The 17,100-nt window shown below is 48.3% G+C and overlaps 1 protein-coding gene across 4 annotated transcripts in view; it reads right to left on the reverse strand.

The window, feature by feature from the left end:
* Positions 1-17,100, reverse strand: part of LRFN5 (leucine rich repeat and fibronectin type III domain containing 5) — a 100,975-nt gene that overhangs the window by 82,750 nt on the left and 1,125 nt on the right. The window lies entirely within an intron of this gene.

Consider the following 17,100-nt stretch of genomic DNA (forward strand, 5'->3'; position numbering starts at 1 on the left):
GCAAGTCTCCAGACGGCTGCTCCTTCTTCTGGCTCCAGCCCTCAGCCAGATGGTCGGGCCAGGCAAGTGGCCCAGTTCCTTTATTTGTCTAGGAAACATGCACAACCCTCATCTTCGGCTAGGGATAAACTCAGGCATCAAGCAGCTGTTCACAGTGCACACACCAAGGGACACCCGTGGCTCCACATCCTCCCACGGGCCTCCCAGCACCCCGGGTGCTGTTTGCTTAGATGCTGTCCTGCCATTGGCTCATCACAACACTGTCATTTTGACTCTGGGCTCAGGCCAAGAGGAAGATTTGCACATGGGCAAGACCATTTTCCTCCACTGAATCACCCTCCGTGTCCAAAGGCACCTGAGGCGACACACACCCAAAGTGCAGTTCATGAAGGAGTAAAATTCAACTCTAGTCATGGGCAGATCACTTCCTGGTGAAGTTTAGACTTATGGCTCCGATTGTTCCCTGCAGGGGTGGTGGACAGATTAAGATGGTCCGACCCTGAAGACTAATGGAATCCACAGGATTCCTGAATGCCCTGGGGGAGTTCCCAGTAGATAGAGCAGGTGACCCTGTTGAAGCCCTTGCCACGCTGTGGAACAGCGAGGCGTGTCAGGCTCTTGACATGGTTGCCCAAGTGCCCTCTCCAGCATTGTGGAGCCCGGTTTGAACCTTGGTACACCAGTGAGCTAAGGGTAATGAAACAGGCTGGACGACGGCTAGAGCGCAAGTGGCGAAAGTAATGCTGTGAGGCTGATCAGGCACGAGTAAAACATCATAACCAGAGCGATGAGGGCAGCAACGAAGGCCCACTTCTCTACCTCCATTGGATCGGTGGAGCTTTTCCGTATTGTCAGGGATCTGTTGGCATCAACCCCAGGAAATGGAGTTTTAGACCCTTCGGAGGCCCACTGTGAATTGTTTGCAAGGCACTTTGAGGGTAAAGTTGCTCACCTCTGTAGCAATATTGGTGCCCTGTCCACATCTACTATGGTTGCCAGTGGGATGAGTTTCAGTTGATGCTGCCTGGATGTCTTACCCCTTATATAGGGTATATAGGATAGCCTGACCACTGTTGTCCACGCACTGGTAACCTCCAGGTTGGATTACTGTAATGCGCTCCATGTGGGGCTGCCCTTGAGGTTGGTCCAGAAGTTGCAGCTGGTGCAAAATGCGGCGGCAAGACTGCTCGCTGGGGCAGGGTATCGCCAACATGTCACCCCGCTGCTGAAAGAATTGCACTGGCTGCCCATTTGCTATCGGGCCAAGTTCAAGGTTCTAGTTTTGGTGTACAAAGCCCTATACAGCTTGGGACCAGGATACCTGAAAGACCGTCTTACCCCTTATATACCCAGTCAGTCACTGCGCTCTGCAGGTGAGGGCCTCCTGCAGATACCATCTTATCAGGAGGTCCGTTCTGCACAACATGGGAAGTGGACCTTTAGCGTGGCAGCACCTACCCTGTGGAATTCCCTCCCCTTAAATATTAGACAGGTGCCATCTCTGTTATCTTTTCGGCGCCTTTTGAAGACTTTCCTCTTTCAACAAGCCTTTTAAGTTGAGACCTATCCCAGTCTGCGTCTGTGTTGGAATTGCTTTTTAATATATTTTTTTAAAAAACAAATGTTTTTAAAGTTGTTTTATTTTGGTGTATTTTAGGGTCTGCTTTTATGGTGTTGTAATGTGTTTTTAGCGCTTCTGTTTGCCACTGTGGCCTCCTGTGGGAGGAAGGGTGGGATATAAATCAAAAAATAAATAAATAAATATGCATACCCAGTCGATCACTGCGCTCTGCAGGTGAGGGCCTCCTGCAGATACCACCTTATCAGGAGGTCCGTTCTGCACAACATAGGAAGTGGACCTTTAGTGTGGTGGCACCTCCTACCCTGTGGAATTCCCTCCCGTTAAATATTAGACAGGCACCGTCTCTGTTATCTTTTCAGTGCCTATTGACGACCTTCCTCTTTCAACAAGCCTTTTAGGTAGAGACCTTACCCCAGTCTGCATCTGTGGTGGAATTGCTTTCTAAGATGTTTTTAATGTTGTTTTTAAAAGATATTTTTAAGAAGTTTTGTTTTTGTATATTTTTATACATGTTTTGTTTCAATATGTTTTAAAGTGTTTTGTTTTTAAGAAGTTTTAAAATGCTTTTAGTGTTTTTGTTTGCCGCCCTGGGCTTCTGCTGGGAGGAAGGGCAGGATAGAACTTAAATAAACAAACAAGCAAGCAAAGAAATGGAGCGTACAGACACCAGAAAAGGAGAGTTCATTGCAACATCCCAGTTAGTACATCCAATGATGGACATGTAGGTTTCCCTTTTTTTTCCCTGGGACAAAGAATTCCAGGCTGTGTGCTTCAGTGTCAGAAAATGGAATGTGCAAATCGTGTAGGAAACGAACTGTTGTGGGTTGAGACAAAGAACCAGATTCTTCCTGTGTCTGCGTGTGGGTAGAGGGGGAGGGCACTGATGCAGGCGGAGACAGCCGTCTGAGCAGGGCTGCATGCTGTGAGATCCTGCGGGGATGGGGAAGAGAGGAGGCTCCAGCACTTCGCCCCCTCCACCGCCACCACCAGCTGGCTCACCGCTTGCATACCGCTTGGGCACCACAAGCCAGTCGGGACTCACCAGGCCCTGCAGACCCAATGTCCAAGCCAGCCCCTCTCAGTCTGAGGAACCTGGTAATGGGCAAAGGTGCTCAGCAGACTCTTCTTGCCTTCCCCCTCCTTGCCTTTGTATTCTGGGACCCCCACCCCCGGCATGCCTTTGTGGACAGCATTTGGCCTTTGGAAACCTTCCAGCCTGCACCCCGACCTGTGGAGCAAGTCTTCCAGACTAGGGGCCACGGAGCACCAAGGCAGGCTTTCCCGTTAACTGCTGGCAGTAACCCCTGCTCTCCCCCCCCCCCAGAGTGAAGGGAACTACCTGGATTGATAGTTGAGGAATGACACAGACCTGTGGCGGGATTTCAGCAGTTGAGCCATCTCCCAACCCCGACTCCAGGTGCGAAGTCCTGCTCTGAAACAGGGCAGCTTTGCCACCAACCTCCAGGAACAAGAGTGAGAGGCAAACACACATCACCACTGCCCCGTTGGCCTTAACTCATCTCTGCTTCCGTTATCTCCCCAATGTGTGTTAACTGATAATTGCCAAGAGACTATTCTCTCAGGATGCCCAGAGGAAATCGCACTTGCAATTAATTACATGCTGCAAGCCCCAGTGGAGACTGGCATTTCATAAGTACTCTGCTATCATTTCGCTGTAATCTGTTTTTTATCAGAGCAAAACAGATTTCTTTGCTGGAGCTGAACTCTGGTCAGTGCCAAACTTTCCAGCCTGGAGAAGGAGGAAGGAAAATGAACACCACTTCAAGCAGCTGAACGGGATGGGAAAACTTTGCACGCACACCAAAGGGGAGATTTGGCTTCTGCTGCCGCCACCAGATCTAGAGGCTTCCCTTCACTGACTTAAGTGGAAAACAAGCTGGCTGGGGTTGGTATTTTCATGGCTGCATTGAGCCAGACAAGATCCTAACTTGCTGGGTTAAAGCAAAAGTTCCTTCCAGGAGGCTTTGCAGGCCTTAAAGTTATCGTAATTGATGAAATCCTAACATATGAATTTGCAGGGAAAGGAGGCAAAAGAAGGAGATCTAATGTCAAGGTTGGTGGGAGAAAAATCTTAAATTGAAAACACAAGGAAAGGAAAGGGAAAAGATAAAGGGCCTCTCTAATTTGATTTGATTTGATTTGATTTCTGATTTGTGCTCATGAACATATCAGGGCAGTTATGTGCAATCTCATTTTTAGAACATAAGAAGAGCCTGCTGGATCAGGCCAGTGGCCCATCTAGTCCAGCACCCTGTTCCCACAGTGGCCAACCAGGTGCCTGGGGGAAGCCCGCAAGCCTGTTGTTTCCAACAACTGGCATTCAGAGGCATAATACAGCCTTTGACTGCTCAGGCAGTGCATAGCAATGATGGCTAGTAGCCACTGACAGCCTTCTCCTCCTCCATGAATCTGTCTAGTCCTCTTAAGGACGTCCACGTTGGTGGCCATAATGCCTCTTGCGGGAGCCAATTCCATAGTTTGTGCTGCATGAAGGACTTTCTCTTGTCTCTCCTGAATTGTCCAACATTCAGCCTCATTGCATGTCCACGGGTTCTGGTGATAAGAGAGAGGGAGAAAAGCTTTTCTCTACCCACTTTCTTCATGCCATGCATAAGCAAGTTTTTGATATGGTTGCACCTGCAAATGTTTTGGGGCAGACATAGTGCCTCGTTTCCAAACCATGTGCATCCCATAGCTTCCTGCTGAAATCCTGTTAACTTTTGTGGAGGGGGTTGTCCTGCTTTTGTTGTGCTATAAAGCAAGAGCACCCATCCAGACAGCAATAATGCAGTAACATTTGAAAAGGGCCTTTTCAGTGGTGGCCCCCGAACTATGGAATTCTCTCCCTGATGAGGTACGCCTGGCGCCAACGTTACTATCTTTTCGGTGTCAGGTAAAAACCTTCCTCTTCTCCCAGGCATTTTAAGCATTTCAACATTTAACATTTTAACATTTAATATATAATTATTTTAATATTTAACATCTTAACCAGTTTAATACTTTTTTAACAGTTAATGTTTTAGTATTGAGTTTTGTACTCGTCTATGTGTTTAATTATGTTTGGGTTTTTGGTATAATTTTTCTGCATTTTTAGTTGTTTAATAATGTTTTAATTGTTTGGATGTTTACATGTTGTGAACCGCCCAGAGAGCTTCAGCTATGGGGCGGTATAAAAATCTAATTAATAAATAAATAAATAATAAATAACATTACAGAACAACTAATAAAGAATGATGATTGCTGATAGTCCAGCATGAAACAATCACTAATGCACTATATTACTGCAACAATGACACATTGAAGAAGGAGGGGCACCAGTCTGGAGGGTCCCAAAGGGACAGGCAGCTTCTGGCCTGTTTTCTTTGCTCAGCCGGAGAGGCTGCCTGTCCATCAGGAAAGGCTTGTACCTTCTAGGATCAGAGGGCAACTTTTCTTGCCATTATGGCAATCTGCAAACCCCACTCTTTTGCAGGACATGGAGAGAATCCAGATTAAAAAATAACCACACTACACATAAGTGGGAAATGGCTGTTAAGAAATGGGATTGTTCATTCATTAATTCGCTGCAATGGCTGCCCAGAACGGAATCAAACCCAACGTTTAACCTGCAGACGAAAGGCTCCCCTGCGCAGACATCAGCAGCCCTAGAGGGAGCATGGCCTGAAGGCACATAATGCAGCAAAAAAAGTTAATTAAAATCATTTTAATATAAAAAACTGGATACAATGGAATAGCAGGTGCTTGTCAGTCACCTCTGTCCCTTTGCACTCATTAGCCAATTAGGTAGAATCCTGCCTGCTCATTTCATGGGCTAATTAATTAATCCCTCATGCAGACCAGGCAAAAGAAAAATCACACAGGCCGTCTCTGGGGTATATTTGTACTCCAGTGAGATTTCCCATGGAAGGATAGGTTCACTTTTTACCCCAGAGACCATATTTTTATTTCTATTTTGGTCACTACCAAAGCATCTTGAGCCAAGAAACACTTGGAGAGTTTTTTTTTTCTTCTGAGCAGTATACGCTGACCCCTCCCCCATGCATACTGAGTAAAGAACATAATTTCGGAGGTATTTTTGCACCCCAGTAGGCTTTTTTGTTTTCAGAAGGGAAATGATAAGTGGTGAGTACCTGAAATTTAGAGACAGTGTAAAGATTAAAATTTGGGACAATGTCACAGGAGGCCGTCCCTGTAGGTCTACTTCCATGTAAACTACACATTCGAAAGCGCACCGAGGGTCAAAGTGGACCCCAAAAGTCAGCATGAGAGCAAGACAGAGGGAGATGTGCTTCAGTTTGCCTTTCAGAGAAAGCTGTTTGTCCAGGGAAGGCAGCTGCCCACAAACATAGTCCAGCCTTCAACAACCTGGGCCTGCCCAGATGTTTTGGACTACAACTCCCATCACCCCCTGCCGGTACATGCTGATATTTATTTATTTATAAATATATTTGTATACTGCTATTTCGTTAAAAACATCAAAGCGGTTTACAAGAAGTTAAAAAACAACCACCATACAACAAAAACATGAAAAATACAGTAAAAACAAAGGCCAGCTGTTGCAAAAACAGCATCTTCTTCATTGCCTGCATAAGCCTGGTGGAAGAGAAGTTTTCAGCAGGCGCTTAGAAGTTAAAGCCGGAGGCGCCCGCTGAGTCTCTCTGGGCAGAGCATCCCAGAGAACTGGGCCGATGACACGGAAGGCTCGATTTCGTGTCGATGTTAAATGAGCCTCAACAACTCGGGGGACGACCAGATCCACTCCTGCAGATGACCTCAATGATTGAGCTGGGATACAAGAAGGGTCCAGGCGGTCCCTAAGATACGCTGGGCCTCAGTTGTTCAGGGCTCTGTGAATTAACACAAAGACCTTGAACCTGGCTCAGCAGCGGATGGGCAGCCAGTGCAGATGTGTTAAGAGTGGTGTCACATGCTGTCGGCCACATGCCCCCATCAGCAGTCTGGCGACTACAGTTTGCACCAACTGAGCTTCCACACCAGGCCACGGGCAGCCCCAAGCAGAGCAGACTACAGAGGTCAGGCTATCCCTGATATGACTGACATCTCTAGCCCAGGATATTAGCTTGTGTGGAACGGGGCACACACCAAGGAGCTCCATCGTAAGATGAGCCTGCTGGATCAGCAGAGTGGCCCATCTAGTGTAGCATCCTGTTGTCACAGTGGCCAACCGACGCCCCAATGGGAAGCCCGCAAGCAGGACTCCCCACTTATGATTCCCAGCGACTGGCATTCAGAGGCAGGCTGCCCCCCACCATCATAGCACTGCCATCAGATAGCCTTATTATCCAAAAAATTGTCTAATCCTCTTTTAAAAGCCATCCCAGTTTGTGCCCATTACTGCCTCTTGTGGGAGTGAACTGGATAGTTTAACTATGAACTGTGTGAAGAAGGACTTTCTATGGGAAAAGAATAGTTATGTATCTGTAATTAACAAACTGCAAGCTATGGCAAATAGATAGCAGTGTTATTAATTTACCTGTAGCCTTCCAAAACTCCAAAGCTGAAAACATAGTTAAGCCACTTGGTCTATTGAATGCAAAATTGACTCTGGGGAGATAATTTTTCATCACATGATTTTATGATGAAAGAGGTCAGAAAAAATTAAGCTTTTAAAAGTGAATTAATCTACGTTTGTAGCTGCATTGATCTACTAGAATAACAAATAAAAGCATCAACAGGCCAATGCCATTATTAGGCCCCAATCCAAGGCTACAAAACGAAACGAAAAGCAAAAAGAGAGAAGGGTGGTGGAGGCAGAAGAGCCCCCCATGAAGGGCGTGCTACAATTCCAGAAGCACGGAAGATGCAACTGGAGAATGACAACAGGAACTTCTCCTTCATGTCTCATGATGTATGGGATGGGACAGTGGCACATGTGTGTGGCGGGGGGGGGGGGGCGCCTTGCACGTCGGTACTGGGCCCAAAAAGTGGTCTTGAGCTCTGCAGGAAGGGAGGGGGAGGGGAGTAGAAATCTGGATGTGCCACTTCTTTGTCAAGGTCAGTGGAGAAGCAAAGGAGCGGAGGCTGAGGTGGCATCTGAGTGTGGGGGGCACAGCACCGTATTGCTCACAACAGGAGCTGGGTTCAAGCGTGCTCCCAGCCACTGGAAGCCAGCATGCCAATGCAACACACATCCATTTGTTCAACTGTTGTTGTTTCCCAAGGGGAAGAAGCACTCACTTCCCACAGAGAATGTGGGGCAGAGAAGGTTTTACACTCCGCCCACTTTCCCTTATGAAGCAAACTGACAGACAAAGCAGAATCAAAACAGGGCAGCCTCCTCATCCTCCACAACAGCCAGAATGGAGGGCAAAAACCCTCACAGTTTCTCTGCAGTAATTCCAGATTCTGAGAATTATAACCAACTTTGCAGCAGCAGAAATAACATGTCCAGCAAAAGTGAAGAATTTCAACATTGACTTTTACTGCTGCCACACCGCAGGGCTTAGGGTCAGGTTAGGACCAGGGACAGCCAGATCCAAATCACAACTCAACCATGAAGCTCTGCGGGTGATCTGAAAGTCAGACTCTTTCTGCCTGACCCACCTCACAGGGTTGTTCTGAAGATAACAAGAGGGCCAAACAGCATATGCCTCCTTGAGCTTCTGGGAGGAAAGACAGGCAATAAAAGGAAGCAAAAGGATATGTACCTGGAGTAGTGGGAGGTGTATTTAACTAAAACCTGGGCAAGTCCATGGCAGCCTACGGCTTGCGTGTCCACCTCAGAATTCAGCCACAGGCTCAAGCTTACTGGAGGCTGTGAAAAGCCCCCTCTCCCCCCCCCCCACTGCTTTCCCACGAACCAGCCCAGACCCTAATTCAGGCAGATCATCAGCCACAAAGGCAAGGACAATGATAGCCACAATGGCTATGTGCTGCCTCCACTAGAGATGTGAGGGCCCAGAAAAAAAATGGAGAAATTCGGGGGGGGGGGGAAGGGGTTTTTCCGTTTTTTCCCCGAAGCCTTTTTTGTTTTTGTTTTTCTGGAAAATTGGAAAAAATGAAAAAAATGAAGAAAGAATGGATTATGGAATGTTTTATTTTAGCATGATGAATAAACTGTTTCATTGAATCTTGGTCTCCCCCTTTTTCTCAGTTCTTTTTATGGGGATGGATGCTTTATGTCTGCTTGACACTGTGGAGGACTAGCAGAGACGTAAATAATTTTCTTTGTTATTAATGTTGATGGTTCCTTCTGTTGTTGTTTTTTAATTGTTTTTTTGCCTGCTCCTCATAAACTGGCAAAACAAAAGACGTTCCTTACAGTTCAGGATCTTGTAGATCCATTTGTTACCAAAAGAAGTAAAAATTAAAAAAATAAATTCAATTTGTAATAATTGTTTGAATCACACACACACACACACACACACCCTTCTACAGGTAAGAGGAAGTTCATGCACAGAAGCATCCAGCAAGAATTCTTTGTGGTTGGGGGGAGGGGGAGATGCCACTCACTTTGAAGGCATAAGAATCTTGTAAAATAAACTAGGCAACCGTAACCTTTGGCAACATCACATCTGCATTACATCTATTCCAGCGTCTACCTGCGGTTTTGATTGTTTTAAATACCCTATTATTTGATTGAGGCATTGTTTTATTAATTATTCCGTAAACCACTTTGTGACCATCTATGGTGAAAAAGCATCTATAAATAATGGAAGTAAAACAAATTAAACACGGCCTTAACTGGCTTTCAGAGTGGTAAAGAGTTTCATCATCAAGGTGTTTGCTGCCCTAGGCTCCTTCAGGAGAAAGGGCAGGACAGAAATTGAATAGATAATAATTTATTATTAATAATAATAGCACCAAGCCAAATGTGTGGGGCTTCTGTGGAGTCCACTGCAGCAAGGGGAGGGATGATGAACAGCCCTCTGCTCCAGATGTTGATGGGGCACCTCCAGCAGCCCCAGGCACCCCCTGGAGAGACCCCTAGACCCAGCTGCCACCCTCTGCTCATTGAGGCACCTCTCCCAGCACCCACGGCACCGCCAGACAGCCCTCCTCGTGCAGAGAGAGAGGACGGGACAGAGACTGAGGCCCCACCTTTGCTCCGGTCCAGGAGGCAAATGCAGCAAGAGATTCAACAATCCCAGCTCAGGAGGAGTCTGCGCTTATGCGTGTACACCCAACAGTGACTTGGAATGCACGCAAGCAGCGAGCCCGCCCAGCCCTATTTCACCTGGGCGAGGGGGAAGGGTTAGCTGCTCAGTCAACGTCTTCTTGCCGCCAAGTTGTGCCTAGTCAGCTAGTGAGGGATGCTGAGTTCTGAGTAAGCCGTAGGTAGGTCCTTGAAGCGCTCTGAACAGAAATTTTCTATTACTTCAATACAAGAAAAAACTACAGATGTGTCTGAGTCTGAGTTCTTTGGGTTCCGGCAGGACAGCAGCACTGAGCTAATGGTATGTCATCCCAACCTGGGTTTGTGGTTTTCCTCTCTCCAGACAGAACACATGCTTTAAAAGGGATTGCTCCTAAACTGCCCTGAGCTCCTGCTGGGAGGGAGGGCAGGATATAAATCTAATAATAATAATAATAATAATAATAATAATAATAATAATAATAATAATAATAATTTGAATCCCGCCCTTCCTCCCAGCAGGAGCCCAGGGCGGCAAACAAAGCGCTAAAAATACTTTAAAACATCATAAAAACAGACCTTAAAATACATTAAAACAAAACGGAGTTAAAAACATTTTAAAAAACAACTTTTTAAAAAAGGGTTAAAAACATTATTAAAAAACATATTAAGCAATTCTAACACAGATGCAGACTGGGATAGGTCTCAACCTAAAAGGCTTGTTGAAAGAGGAAAGTCTAATAATAATAATAACAACAACAACAACATAACAATAATAACAATATTATTATTAATAATAACAACAACAACAACAATCATCATCATCAATCATCATCATCCTGGGTGGGAGCTCGTGGTTTGCCTGGAGAAAGCTAAACCATAAGCCTGGGTTCAGGTGACCCAGTAACCCAAACCATGGCTGCTCTCAGTGCAGAACAGCCACAGTCAAACTGGGGAAGGACCGAAGAGGCCCACGGTGCCCTCTGTGGTGGGCGGGAGCCCATCGGTTTGCTCAGTAGAGAGACCATTGAGAGGTGGCTGTCACACCTCCCCACAGACCCTCCCCAACATTTCTCTGCAGCCACAGCTAGCACACAGAATTCAAGGCTAGATGGAACATTGACCTGAGCATCCAGCAAGGCAATTATTTTGTCCCACTGTAAGCCTGAGGCCACAAGTTAACCCTAGAACACAGCAGGAGTCTCAAGAAGTCAGTGGGAGAATTGGAGTGTGTAATCCAAGGATGTGCAGGTTTGCTCAGGCCCCTCAGTTGTTTGGTTCAGGCCTGGGCCACCAGGAGCTCAAATGCGCCAAGCATTGCTGAATCCAGCACTAACATAAACACACACACACTCCGGCTTGACTGCAGAACTGGGGTGAAATCACTTCCAAAAATGATCACAGGTGAAGCAGCTGGTGATGCCTGCCTGGATATTATCCTGATGAACAAAAGAAATCATCAGAGCCTGATAACCTTGCTAGGAAATGCAGGAATTGCAGGGTTAAAAAAAAAAAAACTAGCCAAACACAAAATAAGTAGAAATATGTTTTTACTTTTCAGCTATTAAGAGTTTATTACTGAAATCTACCCAGGGAAGGAATTCAGAAAAGCAGGATTACTATTATAACAGTAGGTGAAAAATAACCAGCAATTCTGCAGATCAGCCATCTGACACAATATTTCCAGGTAAGAGAGGAGATTCTCCATGTTTCATGGGCTTTAGTTTTTTCAGAGTAAAAGGAGAATACTGTGAACAATACATTTTCTGGGAACAAAACTCAGGAGTTATTTCAATTCGTTTTTAGAGTTGTGGAGCCTTTACAGCACTGCCCTTACACCAAGGAACATTTATTTTCACCTCATCGCCCTCCCAAAATTGCCCTGAAGAGAAGGGCCAATGTAGTCAAGTGCTGGTGCAAGAACTACTCACACGTTGCGGCTGATGACTATCCGGCTGGGACAAGGAAACCTTACGATTCTTTGGCCAGGCACTGGAAAAGTCTCATCTATACCCACTGTGACCATGGCTTAACTCACGGCAGCAGGAAGGCCAGGGCACCAGAGCAGCCACCATCTACTCACACGTTCAGGCTAAGCCATACTTGAGAGTAGCATGATGTGCAAACTGGGTCTATAGATCTTTACCGCTAGCATGGTTCTTACAGTTCCCATGCTTTGGGAAGCACGAATGAATTTGTAGGAGCTGTAACTTTCAATGAAAGGGTTTTTTTTGATCCTAGAATAAATGCCTTATAACTCTGTAGTCTTTAGATAACCATCAACAACTAGGATACCCAATTAAAAGGGGCACCTGCTCTCATCTCATAGGTTCATTCTAATTTATGCTTCAAGATCTCTCTCTCAAAACAAAATCATAGAATCATAGAACCTTTGAGGTGGAAGGGATCTATAAGGTCATCAAGTCCAACCCCCTCCTCCATGCAGGAATCCAAATCAAAACATTCCCAAAAGATGGCTGTCCAGCTAATAGCATGATGCCAGGTATTCTGCCAGGTCTAGCTTTGTACAGTCTGGATGAGGAGCCAGGAGGCCTTCAGGTGGAGGACTCCAACGCCCCTCAAGCCCACCCCGCCAGTGTGGCCATTAGTCAGCAATGATGCAAAGTGGAGCAACATTTGGAGGATGACAAGTCCCCCAACCAACCCTGCCTTAAAGGCAACCCTGTACAGTACTAGTGCATGTCACCAATGACTTATTTTCCAGCCCACACAGAGGGTACATCCCGGGATATTTGGCAGATTTAACCTTTTTTAATTTCAGTATTAGTACAAGCTTCCTTCCACAACTCCAGGCTTGAACAGCTCTCCAAGTTGCCCGGGAGGTTCACAAGGACAAGCCTGTTACCCAGGGATGCAGAAGGGTTGCCTCAAGCACCTCCTGTACCCCCTCCAACCCTCCCACTCCAACCCCCACTGATGTTCTGCAACTCTTGCAGATGAGTCTGCCTCCAGACCAAGGACTGGGGGGCAGACAACATCAAAGCTCTAGAGTCTGGTATATCCCTGCCCCGGTAACACCGTTCTGTCCAGAACAGGCACACCCCACCCCGAAACATTTCAGGCAGTGGGTGGAGTCACAGAAATGGATCCATCAGCCATCCCCAAAGCTCACGGAGGGTCTTTAACTCATTTGATCCTTGCAATTCTTCACTGAGCTTTAGGAGCAACTTGCCCATGGCCTCATCAGCCGAACAGAATTTTGAAATGGCAACTTGTATTTCCAAAGGCCAGACTCTGCTGCACCCTACTGGAGAATGCAGCCTGCTGGGGCCACAGAAATACCAAAGACCCCAGGTCCCTCTTCACCCCCCAGCCATGGGCCAGAACTCCTTCATCAACACACAAAGGGGGGGACAACAGTGCAGCATGGGGGTCCTTTACAGACTACTTTTGAGTGTGATGCTGAAACCAGCTTGCCTGCCAAACTGGTCTGCAAGACAAAATCAAGATCTACTCTGGCAAGAACTGACGTTTCATTTCTCTCCCTCGTTTGATCCAAGTGTGTGTCAAAACCACTCACATGTGACCCACATGAAGGAATTGGCTCAGAAGCATTTAGTGCCTCCTTAGAAAATGGCCTTGGAAAATGAGAGAACAGCCCACCATTTATTCTCTCTCTCTCTTTCACACACACACATACCTCTTTTTGCCAACACCCTGCCTGTCTCCCTGTTGTGTTTGACAGTCCCCTTTCCTCTTACAACAGCACAAGCACAGCTACGAGAGAAGCGCAGTCCTGCAAGGTTTGTTTTGTCTTAAAGCAGCATCTATTTCAGGCTCAAGGGCACAGGAGACGACGCACAGCGGAGAAACCAGCCACTCCAACGGCACCACTGTCTGCCGGCTTCTTCGCCCTAGCTGGAGTTAAGACAGGGGCAAGCCCCGAGATGGTCACATCGGGACATTCACACAGACTTGAGCACACCTGCGGCCTCATTACCTGACCACTTAGACATTTCAGCAGGAACAGGCAACTCATTCAAGGCCCTGTTTTATCATCCAAAGGCAGCCGACATCCCCCGGCTCAAAGAAATGGCTTGGACACAGGAAAGGTATGAGTCTGAGGGGAGTGTGCGTGTGTGCGCTGGGGGGCTCCTCAGCAGTGCCTGGCAATCTGCCCCTTCCGATTCCTCAAAGGAGCACACTGCCTTGAAAGATCTGGATCAACGCCAACTGTTCAGCTCTGCCCTGCCTGATCAAAGCAACACACATGCAAAGGACACGGAGGACCTCCCATGTGCCGCACTGAGGCCTGCTCCGCTCCTCAGCAAACCTGAGGCTCAGTTTGGCCTGCTAACAACAAAGCTTTTCTAATGATTTTCCAAGCAGAATGTTTGCTCTGATCACATCCCAAAGATTTTCCTATAAAACCAGCCCAGTTATCAAGCCCTCAAGCAGAAGTAGTATTGATCCCCTGGGGAGAGAGTGCGGTTACAGCTGCAGAGGCTTCCACATCTGATGCAAGATGCAAGGCTGAACTCCTGGCTTTGGGAAGGTCCTCCTCCTCCACAAGCATTGCTGAGGCTCCTAGGACCAGGGTGGCTCAGAACATGGGGGGCTGATCAGGGCCAGCGTCTGGGTGCCAACCCACTACGGGCCACTCTCTGCCTCCACTGTTGGAGGCAGTAAATGCCTCTGAATACCAGTTGCTGAGAAGTGCTGGGAAGAGCACTGATACTGCGCTCAGGTCCTGCTTGTGGGCCTCTGGTTGGAAGCTCCAAGATTAAGGCTGGACTAGATGGGTCCCTTTGGACTCATCCAGCTGCAGGACTCTTCATATGTTCTTACAGTGGGGGGCTGAACAGAGGGGCCTTTTCTAGGCCCTATAACTAAGCACTTCACTTTTGTTGCTTTTCATCCATTATCTGAGGCAAAGGTCTTACAAAAGACCTGCAGGGGTGGTCACACCCATATTGAGGCTAGGGTCTAAGGCAACAGTGGCTTACCTAAGGCCACCATGTGAGGTTATGGCTGAGATAACATTTGGACAGGGGACTTCACTGACTCTTTGCCCAGATGCTACTCTGGAAGCTACCTTATCCTGAAATCTGACCAGAGATCCATCCAGCTCAGTACTGTTTACCCTGACTGGCAGTGTCTTCTCCGGGGTTTCAAACCTACCTAGAGGCACTGAGATTGAACTCAGGACCTTCTTCATGCAATGCAGATGTTCTGCCACTGAGCTATGGCCTTTCTCCTCAAGAAGAGCTCTCCAGAATTACCCATTCTGTACATTGGCCCTCGAGTGCTGATGTTAATAAATGGGTCCAAAGGAGAGATGCTATTCAACATCTACATGAAGCCACTGGGAGAGGTCATCAGGAGCTTTGGAGCAAGGTGTCATCAGTTCACTGATGATACCCAGGTCTGTTTCTCCATTTCAGCTGAGTCAGGAGAGGCTGTGCAAGCCCTGGACCGGTGCCTGGATGCAGTGGTGGACTGGATGAGGGCAAGAAGCTGAGCTTGAATCCTGGAAAGACTCAGGCCTTGTAGGTGAGTAGCTCCCGTGTCTGGGAGACAGATCAACTGCCTTTCATGGATGGGGTTCCTCTCCCTCTGAAGAAGCAGGTATGAAGTTTGGGGGTACGTGCTGACCCATCTCTGTGCTCAGAGGCCCAAGTGAGCTCTGGCTGCAGTTGTGCTTTTCAACAGCTCCAGCTGATACCCCAGCTGCCACCATTCCCAGACACTGACTGGCTCGTCACCGTGGCCCATGCATTGGTAGCCGCGAGCCTCGATGGCTGGAACATGCTTTATGTGGGGCTGCCCTTGAGGAGCTTCACCTAGTGCGGGATGCAGCGGCCAGACTGCTCCTAGGAGCACACTACAGGCAACATGTCGCCCCGCTGCTGGAAGAGCTGCCCTGATTGCCAAGTTCCTAAACAATGGGAGCCCTCCCTGTGGAACTCCCTGCCAATAGAGGTTTGGCAGGACTCATTCCTTTCAGACGTCTTGTGAAAGCTGTATTGTTTAGAAAGACCCTTGCTGTTTTTCTTTTTTAACCAATCTGTGTTTATTGATGTTTGATTGATGACTTGATGATGTCTTATGGGTTTTTACTGGTTTTATTTTTATACTTTGTATTCCGCCTTGAAACAGACTTATGAAAGTGCAGATTATAAATACATACATACATACATACATACATACATACATACATACATACATAAATAAATAAATAAATAAATAAATGAAAAGGAATTGTGTCTGTGCGTAGACAGAATGAGTTCCATATCTTACAGAAGAGCCTGCATGAGACAAGTCTGAGTTCCCATTGCTCAGTCTCTGGAAGAATAGCAGGATGGAGCAGCCCCCCAAGAGGGAAGAGCACTGACATCCACCAGCTGCAACGCCCAGACCCACTGAGCGCCCTCCACCTCCCACTTCTCCTCAGCCTCCTAACTCATTGACAGGGCAGCACGCCTCAGGAGGGGAGGAGGAAGCCCCAACCCATTCGCCATGAAGGGCCCCCTGTCCATTGCCCAGCTGCACCCAGAGAAGGGCCCAGGGGCCGCCGTCACCCACAAGGGGCATCTCTCAGGAGGGGCCCAGGGGGCCAAAAGAAACAGCACCCAGAGGCCAGTGGAGACATTTGGAGGAGTTGAGGCCAAGACAGGTGAAGAAATAGCGGAACAGGGCACAGGACCAATGCAAGCCTCTCTTCTCAGGTGCCAGCCCCCAAACAAACTGGGACTCCCCCCTTCAGAGTCAGACCCCCCTCACCCATCCTGTACTCCTCCACCCCTGCCCCTCCTCCTTCAGGGAGTCTGCCATCCTCAGGTTCATCCACTGGGGGCCAGACACGCTGGCAGAGATCCCCTTGCCCCACAGCCTCTGCCCTGCCCCTCCTCCCACCCCCAGGCTGCCATCCCCCACCCAAACTGGCAGACTACAGCCTCACGCCCTGCCTGCCCCCTCGTGCTCCATCGGTGCTGTCTTTCCAGGAGGCGCCCTGCACCTCTTTGGGGCATTGGCATGGGGGGGGGGGAGATCCAAGACGCAGGACTAGAGAAGCGCAGCACAAGGACCGTTCTTCGTGCGACCCCCCGGCGCCACCCGCTGCGGAGAAAAATCTGCGCAGGCCAGAAAAGCGGGTGCCCCCGAGGAGGGAGGGCTCCGCTCCAGGCTGGAGCCTTCTCGGAGCGGGCCTGGGGGTCGCAGGAGGCAGAGCCCGCATTCGGCGACCCAAACACTGACTCCCCCATCCCCAGGAACCCCAACACCCCCGCCCTTCTTCCGCTTCTGCGTGCGGGGGGACGGCGGCCGGAGAGACCCCCTCCTGCTTCGGCGAGGGCTCCCTCCAAAACCGGCGCTGGAGCTCCCCCAGCCTGCCAGAGCCGCATCGGCAGGCGGCACACAGAGCTGCATCCGGAGCCCGGAG

Source organism: Rhineura floridana, chromosome 2, assembly GCF_030035675.1.
Source record: "Rhineura floridana isolate rRhiFlo1 chromosome 2, rRhiFlo1.hap2, whole genome shotgun sequence".
NCBI lineage: Eukaryota > Metazoa > Chordata > Lepidosauria > Squamata > Rhineuridae > Rhineura > Rhineura floridana.